At 45.1% G+C, this 12,896-nt stretch overlaps 1 protein-coding gene across 1 annotated transcript in view; it reads right to left on the reverse strand.

The window, feature by feature from the left end:
• XXYLT1 (xyloside xylosyltransferase 1) overlaps nucleotides 1-12,896 on the reverse strand; it is a gene marked incomplete at its 5' end in the record, with an annotated part of 213,020 nt that overhangs the window by 117,655 nt on the left and 82,469 nt on the right. The gene's annotated exons all lie outside the window — the stretch shown is intronic.

Below are 12,896 nucleotides of genomic sequence, written 5' to 3' on the forward strand. Positions count from 1 at the left end.
CAAGCTCTGCATTGGGGTAGATACAATATTATAATAATAATAATAATAAATATGGTATTTGTTAAGCACTTACTATGTGCCAAGCACTGTTCTAAGCACTGGGGTAGTTGCAAAGTAATCAGGTTGTCCCATGTGGAGCTCACAGTCTTAAGGATGAGGAATCTGGGGCACAGAAATGTTAAGTGATTTGCCCAAGGTCACACAGCAGATAAGTGGCGGAGCCGGGATCAGAATCCACGTCCTCTGATTCCCAAGCCCGTGCGGTGATGGGACACGGTCCCTGTAACACCTGGAGTTCACAGTGTAAGGGAGAGAGAGAGGACTTCCCTGCTTAATCTCTCTTCTTCCCACCCTATTTAATAACGTAGTAATTGTTAGCATTTACTAAGTAAATGTACTGTAATAAGCGCTGAGGTAGATACAAGGTATGACTTCACTTAAAGTCTCTGCCCAATGGAGCTCACAGCCTAAGGGGAAGGGAGAACAGATTTTTTTTTAATTTTAAAATGGTAATTGCTAAGTACTTACTAAGTGCCAGGTACTGTCCTAAGCATGGAGGTAGATACAAGGTAATCAGATTGGATACAGCCCCTGTCCCGCTTGGGGTTCACGGTTGTATTGTACTTTCCCAAGCGCTTAGTACAGTGTTCTGCACAGTAAGCGCTCAATAAATACGATGATGCCCATTTTCCAGATGAGGTAACTGAGGCACAGAGTCGTGAAGCGAGTTGCCCAAGATCACACAACAGACGTGGCAGAACTGGGATCAGAACCCATGTCCTCTTACTGCCAGGCCCTTGCTCTTTCCACTAGGCCATGCTGTTACTAGAGGAGCGGATAGGAGAACCAGTTTTCAGCTGTATTCTCTAGAAGATCCGATGATCCGGGTTTGTTTAATCTCTTTTAGCATCTGATTTGAGGTGATCCCCGGGCGGGGTCGGATTGACCCAAGTCTGGGCCCGGGACTGCAGCGGCTAGCATAGGATGTTGTAAGTAGTGCCCAGGAATGACAGCATCATAAAGTCCCACCTGCTCCTGCCCCCAACTTCTTCCTTTCCCTAAAATTTACCTCCACCGCCTCTCTGCTTTCCCTTCTACTTCACCAGACTAACCTGCAAAGCTCAGCTCTTGGCCCGAAGCCAGGACTGCAGAGTCTGCTGCTCACCGGAGCAGGGAAGGAAGAAGAAACACGTGAAAGAATACCAATAATTTACCATCCATTTTTTTGTTTTTACAGTATTTGTTAAGTGCTTGCTATGTGCTAGGCAGTGTACTAAGTGCTAGGGTATGTGCTAAGTGCTGGGGTAGATACAAGGCTGTCCGGTTGGACACAGTCCCTGCCCTGCAAGGTCTCAGAGTCTTAGTCCCCATGAGGAACTGAGGCATGGAGGAGTTAAGTGACTTGCCCAAGGTGGCACAGCAGACAAGCGGTGGGACTGGGATTAGAACCCAGGTCCTTCTGACTCCCAGGCCTGTGCTCTAGCCACTAGGCTACGCTACTCCTCATCAGTGTTCACTGATATTGCCGTGGGTGACCTAACCAGGGCTGGGGAGGTTGTCCATCTCCTAGCCTGTCCTGACTTGGGGTGAGCCACTCAAAGGGCGTCTGTCCAGTCTTTAGCAGCTGTCCACATAGGCCATGTCACGCTTCTAGACAGACAGGAGGCGGGCCCGCACACTTCACTCTCTAATGCCCACCTTCTCACCGTTCCTCCATCTCGTCTATCTCGCCACCGACCCCTCACCAACTTCCTGCCTTTAGCCTGGTGCTCCCTTCCCTCCTCAAATCCGACAATGACTCTCCCCCCATTCAAAGCCTTATTGAAGGCCCATCTCCTCCAAGAGGCCTTCCCTGACTAAGCTCTCCTTTCCTCTTCTCCCACTCCCTTCTGTGTCGCTCTGACTTGCTCCCGTCATTCATCGCCCCCTCCCAGCCCCACAGCACTTATATCCACATTTACTTATATTAATGTCTGTCTCCCCTTTTAGACGCTAAGCTCGCTGTGGGCAGGGAATGTGTCTGTTTATTATGTTGTCCTCTCCCAAGCACTTAGTACAGTGCTCTGCACACAGTAAACACTCAATAAATACAACTGAATAAATAACTAAATGGGCCGGGGAGACCTTGTCTCTGGGGTTACGCTCTATGGGGAGGAGGTGTGGAGCCCACTCTGTTGTAGATGCTCAGCAGAGTTCTGAGTCTGATGAGTTCTGGGTCTGATGAGGTTCCTTTTAGCACCTGACATAAATAGGCCAGGAGAAAAAGCATCTGAATCTTGATTAGATTTTTTTAAAGAACTGAACTTGATATTTTGTAATAGAAAAATCCAATGAACTTTAAAAACTGATGGCGGTTGATTAACATTACTCTTTCAGGAATGGCCAATGCCTACTTCAAAAAGTAAGTTACAGTCTTAACTTACACTTGCCTATTGCATTTGTTAAAGAGAGTACATCATTGACTTTCTTGCGTTAACCCTGGAGAAACTTGGGGAATCGTCAGTGGTTTTTTTTCAAACCGTCTTCTTACTTTGGAGGGCTAATTACTTGGGTTTTTATATTGTGCTGAAAGGCCTCGATAATTACATCTCTGGCTCTGCACAACATTTTAGAAAAATGTTTCTACAGGAGATGTAGGTCGTTTACTGGAATTAAAACTGATTGTTTCATTTCAAGTCAGGGAACACCAAATGCAGGATGTAGCAAACATTCAGCTCTTGTATAGTAGCCTAAGTAATGTTGAGAAGTAAAAACAGTAATCAGAGCTAATGACCATTTAAAAGTAGGTGAGATTAATAGGTGCCCGTTTATTCATTCATTCATTCAGTTGTATTTACTGAGCGCTTACTGTGTGGGAAAGGAATATAGGGTTAAGTAGAAGCGCTGGGGTGGATACAAGCTAATCAAGTTGGACATAGTCCCAAGTGGGGCTCACAGTCTTACTCCCCACTTTACAGATGAGGTAACTGAGGCACAGAGAAATGAAGTCACTTGCCCAAGGTCACTCAACAGACAAGTGGAGGAGCCGGGATTGCAACCCAGGTCCTTCTGACTCCCAGGTCCGTGCTCTATCCACTAGGCCATGCTGCCTCAATCTAACCTAAGTAAAAACAGGTCTTGAGAGGCCAATCCAGCTAAGGTCTGCACCGCTGCTTCCGCCCAAGTTGCGGCATCAAAGCCACCGGTTCGGAGTCACATGGATCTCTAGACTGTAAGCTCGCTGTGGGCAGGGAATGTGTCAGGCTAGTGTCCTCTCCCAAGCGCTTAGTACAGTGCTCTGCTTACAGTCAGTGCTCAATAAATACGATCGACTCAATGAGTGAATGTATGAATGGATCCAGACCCGCATCTCTGAAAGGGCCAAGGTTCCAACACCTGCAACCATGCAAGTCCAGGGCCTCAGCCCATCCACTGGGAAAATCCCAAAGAATCCCAGAGAATCCCAGAAAATCTAGGCTTCAGTGAAATTCTCAGTTTCCAATTAAACCAGGCCCGAGGCACATCATCTGACTGAGCTATGGAATTACAACCCAAGATGAGTAATTAATTTTACCAAAAATAAACCAAACCTCCCTCTCCGCAAAAAAAAAAAAAAAAAAAATCAGGAGAAAATGTCCCTTCTTTTCCTTCCCTTCCCTCCACATCCTCGATTCAAGACACAATTCTGAGCAGGCATATTTCTAACCCCATAAAAGTAAGTTGTTTCAGAAAACTATAAAAAGAAAAGTAAGCACTCGGTCTACGTTCAGTCAGAAGACAAGTCGGCCAAAATTAAACTTTATTTAGCCAGATGCTGAAAACAGATAGATTGACCAGCAAAATGATTTGTTTTTTGTTTTTTAAGGTATGTAAGTGTTTACTATGTGCCAGGAACTGTACTAAGCACTGGGGTAGATACAAGCTAATCAGGTTGGACATTGTCTATGTCCCATGTGTGGCTCACATTCCCAATCCCCATTTTACTGACGAGCTAACCGAAACACAGAGAAGTGAATTGCCCAAGGTTAATCAGCAGGCACACGGTGAAGCCGGGTTTAGAAATGGCCTTTTGCTTTCCGTTGCCACGGCTATTTTGAAGAGAAAAATATTCATACTGCTCCAGGGTGTTTTAGATTACCGCAAATCAGAACAGCTATAAGTTAAATAAGAGGGTCAGGAGGAGGAAAAGGGAAACATATTGAAGGAGCTGGCAGGGAGGCAGGGCCAGCAGATGGAACAAGCACATGACAGTGTCAGGAGACCCTGCTTCTACACCTCGCTGGGTCTCTGGCCTGCTGGGTGTGACCCTGGATAAGTCATTTAGCCACTCTGCGCTTCAGTTTTCTCGTCTGAAAATGGGGCTACGCTGGAGCCCTGCGTGGGACATGGACCGTGTCTGAGTTGATTAGCGTGCCTCTGTGTGCTCAGTACATAGTAGAAGCACTTGGGGATGGCATCATTACTGAGACCATTACTGACTTGAATGTTCTGCCGAGGGCAGTCACGCTGATTATTGCCTGCGCTTCTGTGCAATGAGTTCATTTGGTGCTCGCATTTGGGTTCTTATGACTTTTTTTCTGTTTATGGCTTTAGATCTCTTGAATCTGAAAGCACGGCCTGGTGGATAGAGCACCGACCTGGGAGTCAGAAGGTCATGGGTTCTAATACCGGCTCCGCCGCTTGTCCACTGTGTGCCCTTGGGCAAGTCACTTCACTTCCCTGGGACTCAGTTTCCTCATCTGTGAAATCGGAATTAAGACTGTGAGCCTGACGTGGGACAGGGACGGTGTCCAACCCGATTTGCTTGACTCCTTACCTCCCCTCACCCCCCAGCAATTAGGATGATGCCTGGCACATGGTACGGGCTTAACAAATACCACAAATTGCCATTCACAGACTTTACAGAGAAAGGCAGGAACACAAATGGCAAAGCAAAGCTCTGATTCCACCTGTTGCTAGGGCCATGACTCCTCCCACCCCTCCTCTGCCCCCCAAGGCCAACACCCCTCCTTGGAGACAGTAGCCCCTAGCAGAATTTTTAGAACAGGGCTCAGTCCATGCTTTTTCTCGGTTCTGCAAACTTGTTTCTGCCATAAACTTTACACAAGGAACCACAGTTTGTTCCCACAAATAGTCAAAACCCACAAACCACAAAGCAGTGTAAGGTCCCCCCAAATTAATGATAACTGTGGTATTTATTAAGTGCTTGCTATGTACCAAACAATGGATTAAGCAATAGGGTAGATAGAATATACGCAGATTGGACCAAGTCCCTGTCACCCATGGGGCTCACAATCTAAGGAGGAGGGAGAACAGGTAGTTTATCCCCATTTTTCAGATGAAAACTCAGATCTACTGACTCCCAGACCTGTGTTCTTTCCACTAGGCCACACTGCTTCTGATTTTCCCAACAGATGGTAAGCTCCTCAAGGGCAAGGCATAGTACCTCTATTTCTGAGGTAAACTCCCGGGGAGTAAAACTGTGCTCTGCCTGGCATCCTTTGTAAAAACACATCTTGAGTTACAAAGCTGCAGGAATTCAAAGGGAACAAATATTTAACAGGAAAAGTGGGGTTTTTCCTATTTCTAGTTTAAAATGTCACTGTACTTTATCATCTATCGCATTAGGTTTCGATGCTTTTTAATAACTTGCCTCCATGTCAAGTGAATGGAACGAAGCCCCCTAAGGCAGCTTAAAAACTGAAAAGCTTTTAATTAGCAGGAAAGTTTCATGGCTAAAGCTTGTCGCGGTGATGCTTATAAAAATTTGCAACATTACCACAGTAATGCAACGATTCCTGAATACACAGACAGGTAGAATTAAAAGCTTGCTCAGGAAAACCTATCCATACAATGACCACCCTTTTATACAGCAACAACATTAACAGGATTAAAGTGTGTTTCAAATTTACGTTGGTTTTGCTTTACTTCCCACACCCAGAAGAATGGCTGATAGTAAGATACTTAAACAGCTGCTATTTGGTGAGCTAAAAACTAGGACATCAAAGCTTTCCTTTTACTGAGGTTCCTGGAAAATAAGAGTCTCGCACAAACCCGCAACTGAAAACAGACCACCGTGGAGCACTGCAAACTACTCAAAAAATGGAGAAGCAAAGTGGCCTAGTAGAAAGAGCACATGCCTGGGAGTCCGAGGGCCTGGTTTCTACTACCAGCTCTGCCCCTGTCTCCTGTGTGACCTTGGTCAAGTCACTTTACTTCTCTGGGCCTCAGTTACCTCCTCCGTAAAATGGGGATTAAGACTGTGAGCCCCACGAGGGATATAGATTGTTCCAACCTGATTAGCTTGTATCTACTCCAGCGCTTAGAAGAGTGCCTGGCACAAAGTGGCGCTTAACAGGGAATGTCACCGTTTACTACTGTATTGTATTTTCCCAAGCGCTTAGTACAGTGCTCTGCACACAGCCAGCTCTCAATAAATACGACAGAATGAACAAACACCATGAAAGAAAAATTGCAAACAAGAAAGCACCAGCTCTTTTGGAGCAAAAGCTGCATAAGCATCGAGAAAAGAGAAGGTAAAAATGAAAATAACATCAGTCTTGGCGTGTGCACAGAGCAGTCAGGACTGGTCCTCACTGACCTTTTCAACCACATTTGCATTCATAAGAGAATCCCACCATCAGAGGCAAACTTCTTCAAATAAGATGGAGAGCCATCTCTATATTAGGCTCTGAAAATACCTCCTGTTTAGTTCTCATACAGCTTAAATAAACGTTCTCTGTCGTCCTCCCCCACATAGAGAAAATGATTATGGACTTTTCAGTTCACCGACTCAAGACGAGATCAGAAGATGAGGACTTTGAAAGCCGAGAGAACAAGTGAAATCCCAGCTTGCGAGGGGAAGGGGGTTCAAGGCCTCTGAACAGTGCTCTGCTCACCAGCCCTTCATTAAATAATATTGACTGATTGACGCAGGAAGTAATGGGAAAGTGGCTCACAATTCTTGTCCCACATGAACCCGATCCTGCCCAGGGGATCTTTCTTCTTTACCATACTCAAAGTTATGGCGGAGAAACAGAATAAATAAGTCCCTGCCTGTTACTGAAAGGAAATGACAATGTCCACTGACAAGATATCCTACTTCTGTTTTCGCTTCAATTGAGATATCGTAGAGCCTCAGCTCTGGCTGCATGCTACCTGTGTTTCCTCTATTCCACTTATTATCTGAAGCAGCGCGTCTTAGTGGATAGAGCATGGGTCTGGGAGTCAGAAGGATCTCTGTTCTAATCCCCACCCTACTACTTCTCTGCTGGGTGACCTTGGGCAACTCCACTTCTCCAGGCCTCAGTTACCTCATCTGTAAAATAAGGCATAATCAAGTAGAATTAATAGCTTGCTCAGGAAGCGATAGCCATACAATAACTACTCAATTTTACAGCAACAATATTAACAGGATTAAAACGTGTTTTAGGTTTATGTCAGTTTTGCTTTACTTTTCACAGAATGGATGACAGTAGGGTGCTCAAACAACTGTGAGCCCCATGTGCGACAGGGACTGTGTCCAACCTGATGAGCTTGTATCTACTCTAGTGCTTAGGACAGTGCCTGGCACATAGTAAGTGCTTAACAACTACCTTAAAAAAAAAAAGAAAGAAAAAAGAAGGGCCTGTGAATCAGCAATCCTGAGTTTCATTTCCTGCTGTGACACAAAATGCACTGTGTGACTTTCAGCAGGTATTTCTCTAGCCTGATCCTGTCTTTCTGGCACCATAAGAAGCCCAAGAATAGAGTGCCTACACCCAAAGCCAGACCTAAATGTTCACACCCGCCCTCGTGGCACAATGATGCAAAAATCACTTCATTCATTCATTTATTCATTCATTCATTCATTCAATTCTACTTATGGAGTGAATTAATGAATGAATGCATGCATGCATGAATGAATGAATGCCACCCCAGGCAGCAAGCTATCTGTTCGACCTCCCACCATAACACATCACAATGGGTTATATGATTCTCTTTTAAGAAACGTTTTTGTTTGCTGGGGTTTTTTTTAGCTTATAATGACATTTATTAAGTGCTTACCATGTGCCAGGCACTCTACTAAGTGCTGGCATAGATACCAGCTAATCAGGCTGGACACAGTCCATGTCCTGCATGGGGCTCGAAGTCTTAATCCCCATTTTACAGATGAAGGAAGTGAGGCACAGAAAAGTGTCTTTTCCAAGGTCACCCAGCACACAACTGGCGGAGATGGGATTAGAACTCAGGTGCTTGTTCTTCCTTCAAGGGAACCTAACCCCCTCCAACTGCATCTAAAAATCATGACATCACAATCTCAACCTTCTAGGGGTGCAACCGCAGCAGGAACACTGGGATGTCTCAGTCAGGTATACAACATTTGCAAACAACAAAACTGTCAACATCCCAAGCCACACGAGGCTAGCGCGGTTGTACTGAACAGACTGGGGGAGATATTTTAGGCTGAGGGTCCTGGAAATTTGGGCCGGATGAGCGACTTGTGTGAGTTAAATACCCTGCAATTAGTTTCATTGCTACTTATTACTTACTTGTGCAGGAAAAACGTGGCCACTTAAACATGTGCAGGGGCCAAGGCAGCAGTTTCTTGGGAAATCTGAGGAATTAATCAGGTCAGTCTTGTGGCTTTCCTCCACTGAGGCTGCTCCAAGCACTGGTTCAAGAAGCAGACATCTAAGTGCGGCTCTTCTGTCCTTCATATCCCACAGACCATCAGTTCCCACCATCTTCAAATCCACGCTAAAACCACATCTCCTCTAAGAGGCCTTCCCAGACTAACCCCTCATTTTCCCACCCTATTTGCCCTCCCTTCTGCACTGTCTTTGTTCTTGGGTGTGGACCCCTTATGCACTTTGACCACCCAGCCCGAGAGTACCTATATACATCTCCTTATACTCTGCCATTTCCCCTCTCTGTACTTCATTTTGATGTCTGCCTCCCCATCTAGACAAAGCTTCTTGTGAACTGAATTAGCCCCGAACTGGCAGCCACTATGGGAAGGGTGGGCTGTGGGGCTGAAACGATCCTGGCAGCCTGCCCTAAGGCACCCCAGAGCCCACCCGCTCTCAGAAAGGGAACACAGGATCAGCAAGAAGATAGACCCAGAATGGTGGCGGGTTCGGAGGGTGAAACACTCTCTTCAACAGGTTGGCATTCACGGGTGACCCCTTTGTCAGCCTTCAATGAAGTAGCATGGCCTAGTGGCAAGAGTGTGGGCCTGAGAATCCGAGGTTCTAATCTCAGTTCCGCCACCGTGGGCAAGTCACTTAATTTTCCTGTGCCTCAGTTACCTCGTCTGTAAAATGGGGATTAAGACCGTGAACTCCATGAGGGACAGGGACTGTGCCCAACCTGATTACCTCGTACCCACCCCAGCGCTTAGAACAGTGCTTGGCATACAGTAAATGCTTAACAAATACCATTATTATTAGTAGTATTAGCAGTATCATCATCCCTCTTCAGTTTCTCCATATCTCTGAGAAGCAGCAGGGCCTGGTGGATAAGGCACCTCACTGGAAGTCAGAAGGGCATGAGTTTTAATCCCAGCTCTGCCACTTGTCTGTGTGATCTTGCGCAAGTAACTTCACTTCTCTGGGCCTCAGTTACCTCATTTGTAAAATGGAGGACAGGGACAGTGTCCAACCTTATAAACCTGTATCTACCCCAGTGCTTAGTACAGTGCCTAGTATGTAGTAAGAGCTTAACAAATATCATTATTATTATTATTACTTTTATGTATGGTACACAAAAGCAGACATTACGTTCTGATGAGGATTTCAGGCCAGCTTAAGACACTGGTCCTTTGTGATGTAATTTAAGTAACAGTACCCTACCACTCTTCTTGCCACAGAATAAATTATTTTGGAAGTTTGCACACAGTAAGCGCTCAATAAATATGACTGAATGAATGAATGCAAGCTTCAATTCTCTATAATTCACTACATTCTGGCCCAAAGCCATTGCAACAAACTGATCAAGGAGGCCTTAATACTGTCTCTTCCTGGACTGAAGATCTTTAATCGACCCCCTGGACTGTGAGTTCATGGTGGGCAGGGAATGTCTACACCAACTCTACTGTAGTGTGCTCTCCCAAGCGCTTAGTATAGTGCTCTATACCCAGTACATGCTTAATGAATACCATTGATGATGATGTGTTCCACAGATCTGCCCTTATTCTTCTTACCTTTCACTCTACTCCCGATACCCTTTATCTGTAGGAGGGGGTCTACCTGCTGCCTGGGTCTCTGACCATGGATTATAAGGCCCATGAAGGCAGGAATCAAAACTACCAAACTTCTTGCATTGTCCTCTCCCAACTACTTAGTACACTGCTCTGCACACAGTAAGCGCTCAGGAAATTCCATTGACTGACTATTTGATGTGTAGTTATCCTTGAAATGCAAGATTGCTCCTACTATTTCTACCATGCCTACTCTTGCTGATCCTAGGGAACATTTATACTCAAGGAGATCCAGATGAGACAACTCTTACTGTTCCTAAATGAATGGATGAATTATTTAGGAGGTTTAGGGTAATTAGTTCAGATAATGATAACTGCCTTACCAAAATTAACTTAGCAATACCAAGACTTCGGGATAGTGCTCTGCCCACAGTAAGTGCTCAATAAATGCAATTGATTGTTTGATTGATTAATACCACAACAGATTTTTTTGGATTGGAATCAGAAATTGGAATTAGATATAGTTTGAGAGAATGAGTATCACTAGTTCTCAATAACCATTATTATTATTATCATTAATGATAATAATTGAGGTATTATTAAGTGTTTACTATGTGCCAAGCATTGTACTAAGCAATGGGGCAGCGTGGTTTAGTGGGACGAGCACAGACTTGGGAGTCAGAGGTGTGGGTTCTAATCCCGGCTTTGCCACTTGTCAGCTGTGTGACTTTGGGTGAGTCACTTCACTTCTCTGTGCCTTAGTTACTTCATCTGTAAAATGGGGATTAAGACTGTGAGCCCCAAGTGGGACAATGATTACCTTGCATTTACCCCAGCGCTTAGTACGGTGGTCTGCACACAGTAAAGCGCTCAAAAAATGATTGAATGAATAGTAGATAATTAGGTCCCACTTGGGCCTCAAAGTCTAAGTAGGATGGAGAAGCCCCATTTTTCAGATGAGGGAACTGAGGCACAGAAAATAAACCTGACTTGAACAAGATTCCACAGTAAGTAAGTGGCAGAGCCGGGTTTAAGCCCCAGGTGCCCTGACCCCCAGGCCCTTGCTCTTTCCACTAGCTAATACTGCTTAATGAGATAAGAGACTTCTTTCTCATGTGGGCAGGGAATGAATGAATGCTCCCTTCCACAGAAACAGAAAGAACTATTGTGAGTTTTTCTTTGACCCAGAAAATTTGAGGACTGTTTTAAATGGAATTTATTTTAGTACTGTAAGCAGAACACTAAATTCCCCTCCAACAAACTTCCCCTACTGTGAAATCCTTGGCCTTTTCCAGTCGAGGCTCCCTTTTACCTCCTCCTTCTCTGGGAAAGAAGACAAGTCTAGGAGCAAAATAAGGACAAAAGGATAGATTCTCATCAGAGGGAGGGGCAGGGAAGGGAGAGAAAATGAATACAGCTGTATGAGTATGTGAGAGTATGTGAGGGATGTCTCTCTGTAGGACAGTTCATTCAATTCATTCAATAGTATTTATTGAGCACTTACTATGTGCAGAGCACTGTACTAAGCGCTTGGGATGAACAAGTCGGCAACAGATAGAGACAGTCCCTGCCGTTTGACGGGCTTACGGTCTAATCGGGGGAGATGGACAGACGAGAACGATGGCAATAAATAGAGTCGAGGGGAAGAACATCTCGTAAAAACAATAGCAACTAAATAGAATCAAGGTAATGTACAATTCATTAACAAAATAAATAGGGTAATGGAAATATATACAGTTGAGCGGACGAGTACAATGCTGAGGGGATGGGAAGGGAGAGGGGGAGGAGCAGAGGGAAAGGGGGAAAAGAGGGTTTAGCTGCGGAGAGGTGAAGGGGGGGTGGTAGAGGGAGTAGAGAGAGAAGAGGAGCTCAGTCTGGGAAGGCCTCTCGGAGGAGGTGAGTTTTAAGTAGGGTTTTGAAGAGGGGAAGAGAATCAGTTTGGCGGAGGTGAGGAGGGAGGGCGTTCCGGGACCGCGGGAGGACGTGACCCGGGGGTCGACGGCGGGATAGGCGAGACCGAGGGACGGTGAGGAGGTGGGCGGCGGAGGAGTGGAGTGTATCTCTGGATGGCAACTGTGGGTTGGATAAGAGGGAAAGGACAGAGGAGTATCTAGGCTGAAAGCTCTTTGTGGGCAGGGACAGTGTCTAAGAATTCAATTGTATAGTACTTTCCCAAGCACTTAAACAATGAATAGAGTAAGCACTCAATCGATAGCATTGATTGAGTATGAGCAATGTGCAATACTGTGTGATAATAATGGCTAGGTATAATTTCAGAATTGTCACTGAGAAAAAGAGTAACATGTATCAAGACTGTACCCATTAAATATTTTTGATTCAATTAACTAGGCAAATGATATTTCCATTCAGAAGAAATAGATTTTGGGGGATGGCCTTGAATTCCAGGTCACTTTTCTTCAAAACAATACTGCATTTCAGGATCTCTGCGGCCAGGCCAAGAGGAAGGAGAAAGGACCGAAGCTCAAGGCAAGCTTATTTGCTATCTTTTTAGCAACTCTGCCTACAAGTTTGGATGAATCAATCGATTGTATTTATTTAGTGTTTACTGTGTGCAGAGCACTCTACTAAACTCTTGGGAAACTGCAACATGAGAGTTGTTAGACATGGTCCCTGCCCACAGGGACCTTATAATCTAGGAGTTTATAGTCTCAAAATCCTTAAAATTAGGATTTGAGATTCCACTGATCCTGGCTCTTCCATTAGGAGGGATAATACC

The sequence above is a fragment of the Ornithorhynchus anatinus genome, chromosome 7, assembly GCF_004115215.2.
Source record: "Ornithorhynchus anatinus isolate Pmale09 chromosome 7, mOrnAna1.pri.v4, whole genome shotgun sequence".
In the NCBI taxonomy this organism is placed as follows: domain Eukaryota; kingdom Metazoa; phylum Chordata; class Mammalia; order Monotremata; family Ornithorhynchidae; genus Ornithorhynchus; species Ornithorhynchus anatinus.